This window comes from Lagopus leucura, unplaced genomic scaffold (genome assembly GCF_019238085.1).
Source record: "Lagopus leucura isolate 7727_CA_CO unplaced genomic scaffold, USGS_WTPT01 Super-Scaffold_100033, whole genome shotgun sequence".
Classification (NCBI taxonomy): Eukaryota; Metazoa; Chordata; class Aves; order Galliformes; family Phasianidae; genus Lagopus; species Lagopus leucura.
In genome coordinates this window covers 4,981,163-4,998,845 of record NW_024962282.1, presented here as the reverse complement: position 1 = coordinate 4,998,845, position 17,683 = coordinate 4,981,163, and the positions used below count along the sequence as shown (strand labels likewise).

The 17,683-nt window shown below is 42.9% G+C and overlaps 1 protein-coding gene across 2 annotated transcripts in view; it reads right to left on the bottom strand.

Annotated features, from left to right (window-relative positions):
* The window catches only part of ARNTL (aryl hydrocarbon receptor nuclear translocator like), a 46,026-nt gene extending 37,023 nt beyond the window's left edge, over positions 1–9,003 (bottom strand). The window contains exon 1 of one of the 2 annotated variants that reach the window (XM_042882189.1): positions 8,988–9,003. The gene's annotated coding sequence lies outside the window, so the exon portion shown is untranslated. Of the gene's footprint in view, positions 1–8,818; positions 8,860–8,987 lie in introns of those variants that run through there. The other variant, XM_042882188.1, reaches the window with a different exon arrangement.
* Positions 9,004–17,683: the final 8,680 nt, after the last annotated feature.

Sequence of the window (17,683 nt, the reverse complement as noted above, 5' to 3'; positions counted from 1 at the left end):
TAGTGGGCACAGATTCTCTCATTGCCTGCTGACGCGACGTAAAGTTTCTGTAGTTTCCATTTACATTCAAAATTAAATTCAAAAATGGTAGTAAATCTTTTTTTAAAAAGTGTACATCACAGCCCTACAGAAAACAGGTTTTCAATTTATAATTCTTTTGCAGGGCTATTTCATAGTTTCATTAAGAGTATTTATTTAAATGGAAGCCTGAGGAAGTTTTAGAGAGCGTGGCTTCCAGAAAGCAGAGTATAGAGATGAAGTGATAGCAAGACGAGATCTGTGCCAAGTTGGAGAATCATTCTTAAGCTGCCACCCCAGAAATTTTTTTATCAAAGCAGACAGCTCCCCATCCCCAAAGGGCACAGAGGTGTGTACAGTTAGCGTGCTGAGGTCCAAATCATGCATCATCTTGGACAAAAAGAAAATCATCCTCATTTTAGTCCCATTCCTATATTACATTTCCTCCAGATTGCCTGGCAAGCCTAACTAGAGACATTGCTGGATCTCTGTCATTTTTAAATAAATTACCAGTTTGACAACAACTTGGACACACAAGTATTCAGCACCGGTAGAGTCATGCGATTGTGGTGAACGAGCTCCTGAGAGATTTGTGTATCTTAAACATTTCTATATTTGTTCATCTGAAAACCCAGAAGAATGAGAGCCAGTTAGGGGAAAGGCAAAACAGTCAGAGGTTGAGCTGAATTACTATTTCTCATTACAAAAATATTTATTTAATGGCAGAGCAGTGCAAGGCTCCACCACTTAGCTCCAGAGATAAAAGTAAAAACCTCTTCATTTTTTTGGCTTCTAGTTATCAGTATCAAAACCAGACTTCTGATTTTTTGATAACACATTCCATTTCATGTAGGAGATGAACCAACATGGCTTAATGCAAAAAATATTCTGTCACAGCTGCTCTTCTTTTACACCAAGGTTGTAGTGTAACATACATAAAACAGCACTCCTCATAGTCAGCGCTCATCGCACCTGACCTTCAGGCCCACTCACTTGGAGAACTGCGCCATCTCCTAGCCTACAAAGGCACAAGTGTTTCTGAAGCCACAAGGTACAGTATCAATGAACTGAGTAATCTCAGATCAGTCTTTGGGTGGGGTGAGGAGCTACCTTCGAGCCAAATCAGATTTCCCCAGTCAGTATATGTGCTCAAATGCGTGCCAGCACAGAGAAGAGGGACAAAATGCAAGTATGGAGATAGAATCATAGAATCATCAAGGCTGGAAAAGACCTCTATGATCATCTAGTCCAAGTGCCAACTCATCACCACTATGCCAACTAAACCACTTCCCTCAGTGCCACATCTACATGCTCTTTGAACATCTCTGGAGATGGTGGTTCCACCACTTCCCAGGGCAGTCTGGTCCAATGCATTAGAACTTAGCCAGGGAAGGAGATGGATTGCCTTTGTCAATAGCAATCCAGTTCAAATGATCGTGAAAGTAACAGTACAAGTACATCCAGCTGTCTACAAATGTGGCAACGGATTCATGTCCTGTAGGACCTACAGAGCTAAATGCTGGACACCAAAAGCTGAGAATCTTCCTTTGATCATAGGTTTTTAACTTTTTTTTACTGTGCAAGTAACTGAACACAATCCTGGTGATCACAGAATCACAGAGTATCCCATGTTGGAAGGGGAATCACAAGGATCATTAAGCTCAGCTGCACTGAACAGTGGCATTTCCCACATAGGTCCATGAAAGATTTCAAACATACATACACTGGTAGTTAGTTTTCTTGGTTTCTGGGTTGGGGCCATATGAGTATAGTACAAAAACGTTCTTAAAGTTTGTTGAGAACACAGTGTTGCTATTGGTTTTGTTTGTTTTTTTTTTTTTTAACTCATTGAATTAATTTCATTTATAACAAGCCAATTTCAAACCTAAATGCAAGGATTACATGGCACAGCTTGACAGCTTGGCAACACAATACATTGGAATAGGCAACAGAGGAACAGATAAGCAAGCTTGCTGATGACACAAAGCTGGGAAGAGAGGCTGACACACTGGAGAACTGGGCAGGAAGGAACCTGATCAAGTTCTACTAGAGCAAGTGCAGAGTCCTGCTCCTGGGGATGAATAACTGCATGCATCACTACAGATTAGGGGCCGACCTGCCAGAGAGGAGCTCTGCAGAGGATCTCTGCAGAGAAGGAGCTGGGTGTTCCTGCGGACAACAGGTTGGCCACAAGTCAGCAGTGTACCTTTGTGGCCAAAAAGATCAATGGATCCTCAGGTGCATTACAAAGAGCATGTCCAGGAGGTCAAGGGAAGTGATCCTTCCCCTCTACTCTGCCCTGGTGAGGCCACATTTAGAATATTATGTCCAGTTCTGGCCTCCCCAGTTCAAAAAAGACAGGGATCTCCTAGGAGAATTCCTGCAGGGGGTGACAAAGATGATTAAGGACCTGCAGCATTTCCTGTGCGAGGAAAGGCTGAGTAACCTGGGTCTGTCCAGCTTGGGGAAAAGAAGACTGAGAGGAGATTTAATAAATGTTTATAAATATCTAAAGAAAGTTGGGAGGCAAATGGATGAGGCCAGGCTCTTCCAGGTGCTGTGTAGCAATAGAACAAGGAGTAACAGCCTAAAGCTTGTACACAGAAAGTTCCATGCAAACATGCGGAAGAAGTTCTTTACTGCAAGGGTGCCAGAGTGCTGGAACAGGCTGCACAGAGAGGTGGTAGAGTCTCCTTCTATGGAGATATTCAAGACCTGCCTGTATGCTGACCTGTGCGACCTGTTGTAGCGTGCCTGCTTTAGCAGGAGGGTTGGACTCCATGAGCTCTTGAGGTCCCTTCTAACCCCTACAATTCTGTGATTCTGTTATTCCTGTTTCCAAGTAAACCATTCTAAAACCACAAACAGAAAAACCTGACACTGGCCAAAGAAGGTTAGAAAATGCATTCTAACACAAACCTCAAAGGCTAACATCTGTTTTTTTTTGTTTTTTTGTTTTGTTTTGTTTTTGTAATATATTCTTATTGTAGATTTCATCTCTGAGAGATGAGGCCATTCAAGACTATGGGCAAAACAAACAGTACTTTAACAGATGGAATGGAAATGCTGAGTCACAGCTTGAAGCAGTGATGGAGCAGCTGGTGGGAAGGCAGGGCCAACCCAGGGGAGCTCAGCTACATACAGTGCACCTCAGTGACTGGAAGGGATGGAGTCAGGATCTACTCCTTCCCAGACCTCATTTAAGGGTTGGCAGTGGAAGCAATGGGAGATTGCTGGTGATTCCTGTGTACCCGAAGCCTTATGAAGGTAAGCAACTTCTTTCCTTTATTTCTGAGCCCACAGCTGTTGAATTTGAGCAAATCCTCACTTACACAGCCTAGGGCCTTGCTACTCTGCTGTCGTTGCTGCATCTTCTATCACATTACAAAAGGTTATATTACAACTAATATAACAAGACTCAAACTGCAACTTAAAAGCCCCAATCTCAGAAGGATTTAAAATATAGTTATCAAAGCCTCTCGAACGGCAAGAATATAAACAGAACTTGAGCCAAAACCGTCCTGCTACACTCTCAACACAACTACAGTACACAGATGCAACATGAAGAATACAAGATTATTACTTTTTAATACATATTTTTATTTCAAATTACAAGGGAAGTACTGAATTTCTTAAAGGTCTGTGAAAAATGCATACGATACTAAAAAATCTATTCATAACAAAACAGAAACAAAACAGATCAAGGAAACAAAAGAAGTTCTGAAGACAGAAACAAAATATTTATTAAAAAAAAAAAAGCAAATTATATTAGGTTTATTTTCTCCTGCCTTTTTGATGTATAGCCACACTCTGTCCATTACTATTCTGCAATATAGCACTATTTGGTGGATTCTACCAAGTTCTTTCAGATCTTCTTGGTTTTGTATAAGACAAAGTTGAAAAGGCAAAGCCACCTCTGTAGAAATTTCCAAGATAGAGACTACTTCAAACCAAGAATAATATTGAATTGAGTCTTCTGATAGTTCTATTTCATTCTCCCCCAAACCTTAAATGAGGAAGACTAACTTCAGGGTTTTCAGGATAGTCTTTTATCAGGACCACGTGCAGTCCTTAAAATACACGGATTCCACTGAGATAAGAAGACAAGCTGATCCATCTGCATAAGTGTATGTGACTTACTAGGAAATGCTTTCCTATTAAAGTGCTTCGAGAGACATGATGCCAATACATGCTGCTTAGGAACGGCCAAACATATCCTTCCTAGTGCTACAGCAACTGCTCACTGGGAGATACATTTCTGTCACAGCCACATCAAGTAAGAGCCACTGAGGATTCAGTAGTATGTTTGCTCTTCCCAAGATGCTGCTGAATTGCCTTGTATCTGTGAAAAATGTAAGCCTACTAACATTTGTAAGGAAAATATTGTCAAAACAAACATAAGAACTACAACCATCTTCCTCAAATGCCGACATTCATGTAGATGGGTTTCTTTTTAAGTGAGTGGAGAATGTAAGCATCTCACACCACAAGAAATGTGGCATGTTGTTTCACCATTCCAAATCCTGCCAGTGATATTTCTTGCTCTATAAGTAGCCTACTGGCACCATTCCTACAGAAGGCCAATCTACAAAGCCACAGCATGGCATCAGCTCAGGGTCACAAGCTGTTCTGACACCAGCAGCTGACCTAGAAGAGTGTCTGACATCAGAGACATTGAATAACAGCTTCTCAAATGGCAGGAGACTGAAAAGGTTACAAATTCTGTACGCATTGGCTAAGAAATACCTTTCTGCACTGCAGAACTGAACATAGAGAAAGGTGAATTTTTGCAGGCATGTAAGGGCTAAGAAACAGTTCTTCACTATGCAAGCAGAGAAGGCACTATCAGTCAGTTCTTGAATTAAACTACACAAGTACAACAAGAATTTTACTAACAGCTAAAATAAGTTCAAAATAATATTGAATGCAACAGAAGACACTGATCTTCCATAGGACAAAGACTGAAATGCCAGGCTATTTTTCAGATAATGAATATTACAGACTACCAAAGCCAGAAGGTGCTGTTTTGATCTGCATTCTTCTGCTGAACAGATTAAAAAAAGAAATTACATTTCTCAACATCTGGTGAAAGATCAGGTTTCCAAGGAGATGAAGTCTGGGCCTTGGCTAAGTAGCCTTACTGCATTTTTCCAAAGAACTGAGGTTAAAAAAAAAAAGAAAGAAAGAAAAGAAAACAAACACAGGTGCAAGATGGAGTTCATGCACGTGAGCTATCCACCTCGTTCAGCATGAAGTTCTACCAAATATATAGCACAGGTTTTTTGACAATATGCAAAGTGATTAAATGCTGATAAAAACTATCAGACATTCAAAACAGATTGCTTCTTCCGTGCCACCAAAAATAATAAGACTTGACACAAGACTTACATTGGCTTTCTAAATAACTCAACACACTAACTCTTCCAAGGAAAAATAACTTCATGTCATTAGATGCATCATTCTGTGCTCTGTTTCAGTCTGGTGTGTTACACACATTAACCACAGGAGCATACGGAATTTATACACAGACTTCTCAGTTTGTTTTGCTGCTGCTTAAACTGTGCAAGAGATCACCTTGCATTTTGTTCAGCTATACCTGGAGTATATTTGTGAATATAGTGCAAGAAAACCAGAGCACACCTCTGCTCCCTGTTTTCACTACCTAAACCTACAGCATCCCTTACAAACACTGAAAAACCCACACCAGAAGCTTCTCCAATGCTTTTAAAGCTGCAACAACTACTTATTTGCTTCTTTAAGTACCTCCAAAACACTGACCCTGACTTCCACAGAATGATCAGAGATTTCAGAAACTAACTGTAAAGACCAATGCCCAGTTCATCAAGTTCAGTATTGCATTCATCTAAATCATTTTAGTCTCAAGTTTTCTATGAATAATAACAAGGTGAAAGTTTCAAACTGTGTGTAAGTACTGTTAAGTACTGAAACTTTAAGTATTCCTTGTTTTGTAATCTGACTGCAAACAAGGAAGGTACACAACCTTAAAAATATGTATTTAGTGTGATCCTTTATCATTAGCGTACACCTTTACATGTTTTCTGAAGAAGACAATTGTCCTCAGCTTATCAGAGAACTCTGCACTTGCTTACACTGAAAGATATAACTAGAAGCTTTTCACTTCTTTTCTACTCTTTCTGAATGGCAAAACTGATGATAACTGATAATAGAGGTTAAAAGTCAAAAGCATACAAGTTCTGTAACAAAAGAAAGCCTCTGAGGGATCCACCAAACTCAGTGTTTTGGCCTGACAACTTTATTCCTTCCAGTTTTCCTGCACTCCTGTCAAACCATTAGCACACAGACAACCAGCTCCGTGCTGGAAAGAAAATACTGGTCAAGTGTGAAACAGTGCTTATGTATTACCTAAACTAATTAGCCTACATGTCTCTATGCCTTTCCAGTTTGCTTGATTGCAATTTGCTTTTAGAAATGGTTTTACTCATTTGCATCACACAGGCTGCAGCTATCGTATTAGGTCTCATCTTTGATATCACAGCCTTGGATAGTGATGAGGAACTGCATGTAACAAAGCTCTGCCAAGTGAATCCAATGAATGTTTATTTGTTCCCTTTTCCGGTCTCCCCAAAAAATCCTTGAGAGCAGGTATTTGGTGGGAAAAGAAGCCTTAAATAATCTGGCCCTACAAATATCGCCATCCTAATATCCCCCTAGCAAATGGTCCCCAAGCACAGAACATTTCTTGGTGGCTGGTAGTGGCAGTGCTCTGGCAGCAGGCCCTCCTTAGCCTTAGCCTTGTCTTTGTGAAAGCCCAGCAGCAGGTAGGAGATTTACTGACACTCCTGTACCATACAGCAGTCCCAGCAGGAACACAAGGCATCTTTTCTTAAGTTTCTCCGGTACCTGTAGAGGCAGCACCCCAAGGTATCCCTTGCACAGGTGCAGAGTCCTCTCTGCTCCATCCACCACAGTTATAATGAGGATAACTACGGACATGCGCAATATGAAAAAGAACAGAATAATAACTGCACAGAATGGCTTGGTCTAGAAGGAACCTCAAGGATCAAGTTCCAACCCCCTTGGAAGGTTGCCAACCACTACACCAAGCATGAGATCAGTCTGCTCAGGGCCCCGTCCAACCTGAACACCTCCAGGGACAGAGCATCCACATTCATTTTGGGCAGCCTGTTCCAGCACCCCAGCCTCCTCTCAGTAAAAAACTTCCCTTGATATCTTATGTAAATCTTCCCTTTAGTTTAAACCATTTAAACTATGGTTTAAATGGTTTAAAACCTTTAGTTTAGTTTAAAACCTTTAGTTTAAAACCATTCTCCCTTGGCTGATTACTATCTACCTGCATTAAAAGTTGTTTTCCCTCCTGTTAATAAGCTTCCTTTAGATACTGGAAGGCCAGAGTGAGGTCTTCTCCAGACTGACCAAGTTCAGCTCCTTCAGCCTTTGTAGGAGAGGTGCTCCAGCCCTTGGACCATCCTGACAGCCCTCTTCTGGACCTTCTCTAAAAGCTCCACATCTTTCCTGCGTTGAGGGCCTCAGACTTGGATGCAATGCTCCATGAAACAGCACCGGATTCTACTGTTATTTCACAGTCCATTTCCACATGGGAGACATAGAATCACAAATGGCCACAGGAAGCACCAGCCCACAAAGCCCAGAAGTAGTAAAGGTTTTCTCCTATAGGTGAATATGGTTTAAAATATCCAGGTGAGAGCCCTCCAGCTACTGCCAGTTGAAAGAGCCGTTTGCGTATCCCTAGAACATAGCATGCACACATTCTTTGGGGGCAGAGTTTAACTTCAGCAGTCTGCAGGACGCTGAGCACAGAACGAGCACCAGCCAATGGAAACCAACCAGCCTTCCTTCCTCCCCTGCAAACAGCTACAGCCTGGGCACTACCAGCTGCTCCCCTCTAGAATTCTTGCTGGTAAAAGAGAACCAAACAGGTATGGATGGGTGCTTGATTAAACCTACTGGAAAGAAACTGTAATGAAATTTCAATCTGAATGCCTGCAGACCAAGGTTTGGAAAATAAAATTCTACTTAGAGCCTTTTACAAAGATTTGATTCAGTAATCATTTAAAAACGTGAGCAGTATCAGCAGTTGAGCCTTTTCACCAAAAAGACCAAGCAAATATTTAGAAGTCACGACAGGCATCTTCTCCTCAGAAGCACACAAGCACACCCACTTGTTTCCTCACCGTTATTTCGGAGCGTCAAACCCTTTCCAGAACTGTCACCATTGAAGCACTGGAGTAACAGAAACCTCAACTGCTGAGAAGGCAGCCCGATTCCATAGATACACACACAACCGCGATCTCGGGAAGACGTTCCCGGCATCCGCGGTCCGAGCAGAGCGCGGCTTTTCGGCGGGCAGCACAGAGCCGTCCCGCAGCTGCCCCAAGCCCGCGCGGTGCGACCGGCCTGCCCCGAGCACAAGGAGCCCGCGGGTACCGCCATCGCTCGGGTCTTCGGTAGCGCGTTCCTGGGGCCCCGCTTTGCCGCAGGGCGCCGGGTTTGCCGCGAGACCCCAGGGCACGAGGGCAGGCGGAGGGATCCGGGCGGGGAAGGGCACCGTGCCTCCCCTCCCTCCTTCCCGGCCCGGATCTGCCCTGGGGCCGACTGCCACCCCGCCGCCTCCGGCTCCCATCAGGGCGGCCCGCTCTACCCGCAGCGCTCGCCCGGCGGGTACAGCCCCCAGCCCGGCCCGCTCGCCCCGGGAAACCTCTCCCCTAGCCCGCCCGGGGCCGCCCGTTAGCGCCCCCCCCCCCCCGGCGGCCGCCCACCGCCCGCTGCCGCCGCTCACCGCCAGCGCCGCGCGCCCCCTCGCCGCGCCGCACCCGGGGTGGGAGGGGGGGAGGGGGTCGCCGTCCCTCGGCAACGTCGCGGCGCGCTCGGAGCGGCACCCGCCGCAGGCAGCCCCCGTCCCTGACCTACTTTCCGCCTGGCTTGCCACCCAACGGCGCACCACTAACCTACTTTCCAGCCAATGGCACCCTCCTCCGGCCCCGGACCGGACGCGCCCGCCCGCCAACGGGAGAGCGGCTCCCGGACGGCCTCGTCCAATGGGCGGCCGGAAACGGGGCGACGCCCGCCCTCCTGAGCGGCAGCTAATCCGCGGGCCCTCGCGGCGTGACAGCCAATCGGAGAGGCGGCCGGGAGTTTTGATTCCGCCCCCCGGCGGCAGGCAAGGAGTCCCGGATGTGGCGCTGGTGGCTGCCACAGCCGTCGGTGGCAAGAGGCTCGTGGAGCCGCCTCATCACGCCGAGACTTTCCCGCCTTTCTGCATCGCTCTCGCCCTGACTTCGCCTCAGGACGGCATGCTCAGCGCCGCGTCGTCACCGCGCGGGTCTCCCCGGCCTCAGGGGCGAGACGAGGGCGTTACGATCCCGTTTTTCTCAGCCCTGCGCCCGCTCCGCTGCCTCCGCGTGCACCTCTGCGGCGCTGCACGGCGCACGCGGACCCCGGGGAGCCCTCGTGGGGCGGCGTGCGCAGCGCTGCCGTAAGTGCGCACGCACCCCCGGGGTCGTGCCGTGCGATAGCGTTATTCTGCAGGAGAAGAAGGTCAGCAGTGGAACATCGCGCGGCCATCTAACGCGGCGCTGGGCGGCTAAATTTAGACCATCCTCACAACAGTGCTGGCGTGCGGAGCGGATGTGTTGCAAGAAAGTAATCGCAACAAGGCTGCTCTCAAATGCAAACGTGGCCCAAGCGTGGTGGCTTTGTTGCTACATCTGATTAGCGTTGCCACACTGTAATTGCCCCAACTTTTCCCGTCTTGTGATGCCACGCTTTCATTTGGTTTACCTTTACCAACGCACACCCCGCAGAAGCTTGGGCTGTGGTCATCGCACTGTGAGCTCGTCCCAAGGGCAGCCCTCAGGGCTGGTTTCCGCCTAGCTGTGACTAAACGCGGTCAGCAGGTGGCACCTGCTGGGCAGAGGCTTGCCGGTCGGGTCAGAACGTTCGGATTCAGCACGATAGCGTAAGTGAGGAGTATTAGCCAGACCGAAATAAATACCATGAAAGAAAAAGACTAAAAATGCATATTTTATACTGGATATAAAAGAAGTTTCTTTAAAATGCGGGTGGTGTGGCACTGTGGTGTGGCACCTGTTGCCCAGAGATATGGTAGAAGCCCAGTCCCCAGGTACACTCACGGTCAGACTGGTTGGGACTCTGAGCAACCTGGCCTCACTGTGGTGTCCCTGTTCATAAAATTATAGAATTGTTCAGATTGGAAAGGACCGTAAAGATCACCCAGTCCAGCTGCAGCCTAACCATACTGCCCTAACTAACAGCCCTCTGCTAAATCATGTCCCTGAGCACCACATCTAAGCGGTTTTTAAACACATCCAGTGATGGTGACTCAACCATCTCCCTGGGGAGATAGTTAAGCACTATTCCAGTGCTTAACTACCCTTTCTGTGAAGAACTTTTTTCTAATATCCAACCTAAACTTACCCTGACACAACTTGAGGCCATTTCCTCTCATCCTGTCACCTGTCACCAGTGAGAAGAGACCAGCCCCACTCTTGCTGTAAGCACCTTTCAGATATTGGAAGAGAGCAGTAAAGTCTCCCCTCAGTCTCCTTTTCCCTAGACTAAATAGCCCCAGTCTCTCCTCATAGGGCACATTCTCCAAGCCCTTCACGAGCCTTGCTGCCCTTGTTTGGACCTGCTCCGGCATCTCAGTGTACTTCCTGTACTGCAGTGCCCAAAACTGAACACAGTACTGAAGGTGAGGCCTCATCAGTGCTGAGTACAGGGGCAAGATGACTTCCCTAGACCTGCTCACCACACCATTACTGAAACAAGCCAGGATGCCTTCTTGGCCACCTGGGCACACTGGTGGCTCATATTCAGCCAACTGTCCATCAGTACACCAAGGTCTCTTTCCATCAGGCAGCTTTCCAGCCACTTCTCCTCAAGCCTGGAGTTGGACTAGATGGCCTTTAAAAGTCCATTCCAACACAAATGACTCTATCATTCTATCATCTTCTTTTAGCAACCACTCTACTGTTCAGATTTGGTTTAGTGCACAGAAGTTTTGGAGGTGGAGAAATCTCCTTGACTACTTCTTTCTCACAAGTCTTCATAGTTTTCATTGTTGTTTCTACCCACCTGTAGAAATAATCTTCCTGTTGCATTCAGTCACACACTGTCTGCCTTAATGAGCCCAGTAACTGTTGTAGGGCCTGATGCCAAGAGTAATGATCTTTTGTTATTTCTGTAGGAAAGCAGCTTAGCAGGCCATATGTCATATTTCCCAGTAAATGATTGTTTTGAATTGTTTCTATTAATGAGATATTAAAGGAAATAACAGCATCTGGTTGATCAAATTCTGGTTTTCAGCATATGATAATGTATACCAATCCTGTTCTGCTGCATTCTTTAGAATAAATTTCATCTTTAAGTTCAATGCAGGAAAATTCTCTGTGTAGTTTAATAAGGCATTTTATAACTAACTGTTACAACCTTAACAGGTTGTAACAAGGGTACAAAGATTATCACCAAAGAGCTTAGAAATCACAAGTTGAATCTTGTGTGAAGTGAGCTCTTTTCCAATCACCAGGAAGGAGTCTTCATCACTCTTCCAGCATGTGTTTATATATTGCAGAAAGTAGAGGTAAAGCTTAGTGCACAGGTTAGGCACAGGTAGGGTGTTTTTTTTCCATAAAGGGTCATTCTTGAAGAAACACTTGAATCTGAGACGATACCATAGACTGTGGAATCTGCTAGAAAGGCCAGCTACATCATGTCCTCTGCCCAGGGCACTTGCACATACGCTTCTATTTCCATAGCAGAAACATTTCCTCAGCCAATCAATTGCTGATACGATTCATTTTCTGAATTTAGGTTGTTTTTAAAGAAGGCAGTAAATTATGCCTTAATTAGGAACTTAGCTGCCTCCTTAACTATATAATAGCGAATGGTCACACTATGCTTACACATCAAAACTTGGGCTTATATCTGGTTTCAAATTATGATGTAGAAATGGGAGAAGAGCCTGCTATGTGGTGATTGCACTGAAAACTGTGATTATTAACAGACTGTTGGAACAACTAGCCTGTATCTCAACGCACTGATTTTCACTACCGTATTAAATTTGAATGCTAGGAAAGTAACCACTTTCCTAGCTGAGATTTTTGACTTTGTATCAAGGAGCATAGGGGTTATGTTCTTCATTAAACCAAATCTACCTAGGAAATAACAGGGCTTTTTATCAGTGGTTTCACTTTAGAATCTGCAACTTTTCCTCCTTCTTCTTTTTTTAATCTAGATATCTAGTTACATGCAAAAAGGAGTCTATTTTCTCAAATGATAGCCCAAATCCTGCTAGCTTTTTTTTCCCACCCTTCAAACAGTCACTGATAATGTCTCTGGAATAACAGCAGATTTTTAAAAGTTCAGAAGTAGCCTGCCAAATTATTTCCTTGATGTTTTAGTTATGTTTTCTCTGAAACATGATTCACAACCCCAATTAGAGATATCAAGGGAGACACTTATCTGAGTCTTTGGAGCATGGGTTTTTGTAATATAGTTTGGAGATACTATTTTACATGTTTATTTTTTACTGTATTCAAAGATATGTCCAAGATATACTACATGTATTAGCACTTAACTATGGATCTAGGAAGGGAAGGGAAGAGAAGGGGAGGGGAAAAGGGAAAAGGAAAGGGAAAAGGAGGTCTTATACAGCCATTGATTTCAGCCCTGGTATCTCCAAAAACACAAATTAATATTCTGAGACTCCATAGGAACTCCATAGGAGTCTCGCAAGAATTGGCAGTCCAGTATCTGGCAGCATAACAAGAACAGGAAGAAGAATCTAAGGAGGAAAATGAGATTAAAGCCTGAGAATTAAGAAAATCAAGTACTCTCTGCAATATTTGTTCTTTTTTTTTGTGGAAGGCCAGGGATGAACTTGTATTTTTATCTGGATTTGAGCATAATGGAGGCCATAGATCTTTCAGTTTTTTTACTTCTTTAAAATATATGGAATTTCACTAGTATTTCAGAGACTAGAAGTGTCTAAACTGAAGAAAAGATGCAAATTCTAAATATTTTAATGTTAGTGATAAAATGTTTTAAATTTGAAATCTTAAAGGCTACATAATGACAACCTCTTTAAGTAGCAACACTTTTCAGTTGGGGATTTCCTTCTTGCTTTTTTTTTTTTCCTGAAACTTTATCAAAACATTGAATAAAATTTAATTTACCATCATTGTTGATAAATAATAAATGTCTAACTATTGTTGCAGCAATTTTGATTCAACACTCTATTACTTTCTCCCTTTTATAAATGTATAAACAAAGAGGTAGTAAGATTCTTGCCTCCCCACAATAAAAAGAACTTCTAGCAGCTGTTTTGTTTAAGCTGAATTAAATTAAAGACGCTCTTGAAATTGCTGGCTTCATTTCTCTGTGGCTTATTAAGTACAATAAAACCAAACATGGCATTACTGTCTTTTCTTGGGAGAGGATAATTTTTTTTAAGCTTCATTTAAGAGTATCACAGGATAGCTGCAACAAGGCAGTCCATATTCAGCTTTGACTGGACATGAAGTTACAAGTATCAATGTGAGGGGTGGGGGGGAAGCAACAAGAAGGATTTTCCTTCTAAGCATGAACTGAACAACAACAAAAAAAACTTTTTAACATACCCTGATTTGATTTGATTATTTTAAAGGATGATTAAGAAGCAGATTCAGTTGAAGAGAAAGGGATTGCTGGAGTTGTAAACGTCATTTAAATATATGAAAGATCTTCCTTAAAAAAAAAAAAAAAAAAGGTAATGAACAGTCTCAAAATGTATTACTTAATAAGTATAATGACCTCTCTTTCACAGATAGGAAGGACAGGCCTGGAGACTGAATGAGCTGGCCAGCGTTACACCCGCATACTAAGTCAGGTGCAAAGCCACAGTTGCAATTGGAGTTCCTTGCTGACAGCTTTCTGAGGAGTCTGGTAAGCCACTCAGCACCTCTGGTTTATTTTATCATATTTCACAAAATGTTTTAGTTATTTTCCAAATACATGGACAACATGGTGCTTGCAACACATATTCTGACAAGAAGCTATGAAATATTTAACAACTAGAGGCTTGGGTCTATTTCATTTATGCTCATAAAATAAATGAAAGCAGATCAGTTAAAAACCCACAATTTTATTTGCAGATGGTATAAATAAAATTAATTGAAATTAAATTCAATTCCTTTAGCATTTCTATATTGACAGGCCGTAATATGACAGTGGGACAGTGATTTTTTTTCCCACATTTAATCTTGTAAATATACTAGAACTTAATCTGACATTATTAATTCTTAAACAGTCAGAACTTAGAATTGATTTCACACTGATTCCATTAGGCATTTGGAGTAAGGCCTATGAGGTTAAGCACGTCATAGGCTATACTTCCCCTCAGCATTACATGTATCTGTACTCCTCACAGTGTATTAAAGTAACGTGCTTTCTTGGTTATGATTGGCTGCATGCAGGAGATATCTTTTAAAGCAGAGGAGCAGTGAGTCTTATATGTTCACAGTAAGTTTTGATTTCTCCATTGTCTACAGATAAATGTTAATTAAGTAGTCTATTAATATTGCATTGTTGCATAATAATGTTAGAGAAACAATCTTTTTGTTAACAGAGAAGATATTTTTAAAACAGCAAAATTGGACTATTTCTGGGGCTTGCTGGTATATCAGTAGATGTGCCTGACGTGTTGTATATTGGGAAGCTGGGAGAACTATTTCTTATTAGTTCACATAGACAGGAAGTATGTGGGGAAGGTTTCCTTCTTGTTCTTAGTTTTCCTGAGTCCCAGGAGTTATTCAACCAAGGATGTGAACCACAAAACAGACTACAAGGGATTTTTTGACTGTAGCATGAAAACAACAAATACATTCTGAAGACTGAATAGTCAAACAATTTGATACTTTTGTTCTGCTGCAGATTTTTCTTAGAGAATAACAACTCTGGGAATATTTGATAATGCAAAGTCTTAATGCTTGGCTGTCCTATCTTTTGGCTTGCCTGGGCTGTGCTGAGTGAAAAGGAACCGACTTGGGCTGCACATATGTACTCCAAAAATAATGTCTTCTATTTGTTTACATGGAAACAATGCAAAGAGTGCAATGATATATAAGAACAAATTCTCAGCTACATAACACTATTTTCCCACATAGTCTACCATTAACTATGCATTTTTGTCAGCAATGAACAAAAGCCTTCATGCTATACTTGTAAAAACTCGTACCAGAAGAGGTGACCCATGGTCACTGTTGTCACTGCTGCAATGCACCACCCACTGCCTCACGATGCTCACATCCACTGGTTGGTCTCTACAAACATTCAGCAAGTGTCAGTGGATGTTAATGGGGGCCATTTTTTCTGCTCGGAAGTATTCAATTCCACCCCTTTGCTTGATATGTACTTCCGTGTCAGGCACCATTTTGTCAGAGTGCCCCTCTGCTGCCACCTGTCACATTGCAACAAGATGGAATATTGGTGAGAAGGTTCCACCCCTACTGCCATCCCACCAGCTTCCACCTCCAAGTCAGAGGCCAACATGTCAGGGCTGGGGATGACTGCAGTGTTGACTGGGGTGGGCTGTGGCCATGAGTTGGCATGAAATGTGAAGTTTATAGAAGATACAGTATCTTACTCATCAGCTGCTCTATTTAAGCCTTGTTCAGCATGTGAACTTTCATTTTGTGATCTATTTGGACAGTAGCTGGCACCTTTACAATTGCATAATCAATGGATATCAAGATGTTACAATATAATCAAGAGAGTTAGGCAAAGTGGACAATGATAACAAAAGAGAATAAAATGGGAGGCTTACCCTTCAGCTGGGCCCACCACAAAACACCAATAGAGGCAGTCTCCAGAAGAGATCCTTCCCCTCTGGTAGCCAGCTCTTAAATAGGTCCAGGAGGGGTGCAGCCTGGCTCCACCCCTTCCGGCAGCACAGTGAATTGCCTTCACCTGTGCTCCTCTGGCTGACTCATGGCTCGCCTCAGGTGATCAATCAGAGGTTCAGGCTGTGACTCAGTAATTCCCATACAACAATCTAAGGGATGCTTAACTGTACTTAGCTGTAAAATCCAATCTCATCCTTGTGCTCAGTCTTTCTTAGTTCTAAGTTCTTTCTTAGTGTGTTGTTTTTTCTCATATACATTTTCTGACAGTTTTATGTTAAAATAAAGGCCACTGTATCAACAGCATTGAGGTTAGCCCATAGTTATGTTTTGCTATGCTGTGATGTGATCAAAATATATATGTATGTGTGTGTACACACACACACAGCAAATGCCATTAAATGGATATGGCATTTCAGTGCCTGAAAAAGGCAACAAAAATGAATCCACAGTAACATATGTTGGGGATAAATTTCAGAGACTAGTGCAAATAACAGAAAAGACTATATATTAATCAATTATACACACAGCTACATATATGAGATATACACAAGCTATATATATATGAGGTAGAGCTACTTGAAAATATTTACACTTAATAAATATCAAGTGGATGCCAAGCTGCAATCTAATTCCAGAATCAAGTAATTATACAAATAAATTGCAAATTGCCATACAGTTTTAGAACTTCATCTGCCCCTTCATGTAGAGGAAGTAAGTTTTGGTGGATGTTAAGTCCCAGTCATCTCTAAAAAGATCATATATTGATGGCAGAGAATAAAGGTAACTTTTCCAAAAGAATCTTTGGAGAATGATTGGTGAGGAAAAAGGACAAAATATGGGCACTGCCTGAATATGGCAGGCACTGGATCCTTGCACCAAATACAAAGTGAAGCTATGTGTCCAGACAGATTACCATGCTTTTCTCTGCCCTTCCTCATGTTTATAGGCCATCCCTGGGCTCCACCCTGAGCCATGATATAGTCACTTGACTTGCATGCTCGAGAGCTATGCACTAGTTTATATGAAGAGTGGGAATTGAAGTTGCAGATACCAGAATGTAGTACTGATGAGTATTAGTGTGGTATGTGTAATTTGACTCTTTTTTCTCAGTAGGAAAATCCTGGCTTGGAAGGGTAGAATTTAACAAAAACGTTGCAAAGTATTTTTATTTGGACATTTTATTTTACCCACCAGCGTACTGGCATCCATTTTGTTTTGTATATTTAGCTGACATTGCTTGTTGATACTGTAACTACCAATGTCACATTAAATAGATTCTCAACCACACTGTTTTAAATGTAGGTTTTTAATAAAGGAAGGCAGGAGGACTTTAATCTTCACTTCTCTACCATTAGTGGTAGCCAGGATGTTCTGCATCACATGGTTCATGCAAGTTCTTAGAGTCACTCTTTTCTACTTTCATGCTGGATTTGCAGAAAGAGCAAAGAGGTGTTATTCAACACTGTAAGATCAGAAAGAATACGAACATAATATGTTATGCTATTCATCCTAGACATACCAAGACCTATCCTTGAATATGTGTATAGAGACAAGCAAAGCAGAGAATGGGAGATTTTGTCTGGGTAATAGTCATACTGTTCTTAAGTCAGTCCTTTTAACATTTCTTGTGAGTGTAATAATGAAGCCTGTGCCTGGAGTCAGTCAGGATGAATGGAAGAAGACTGTATGGGAACTGCTGAGTCACGGCCTGAACCTCTGATTAATCACCTGAGGTGAGCCTT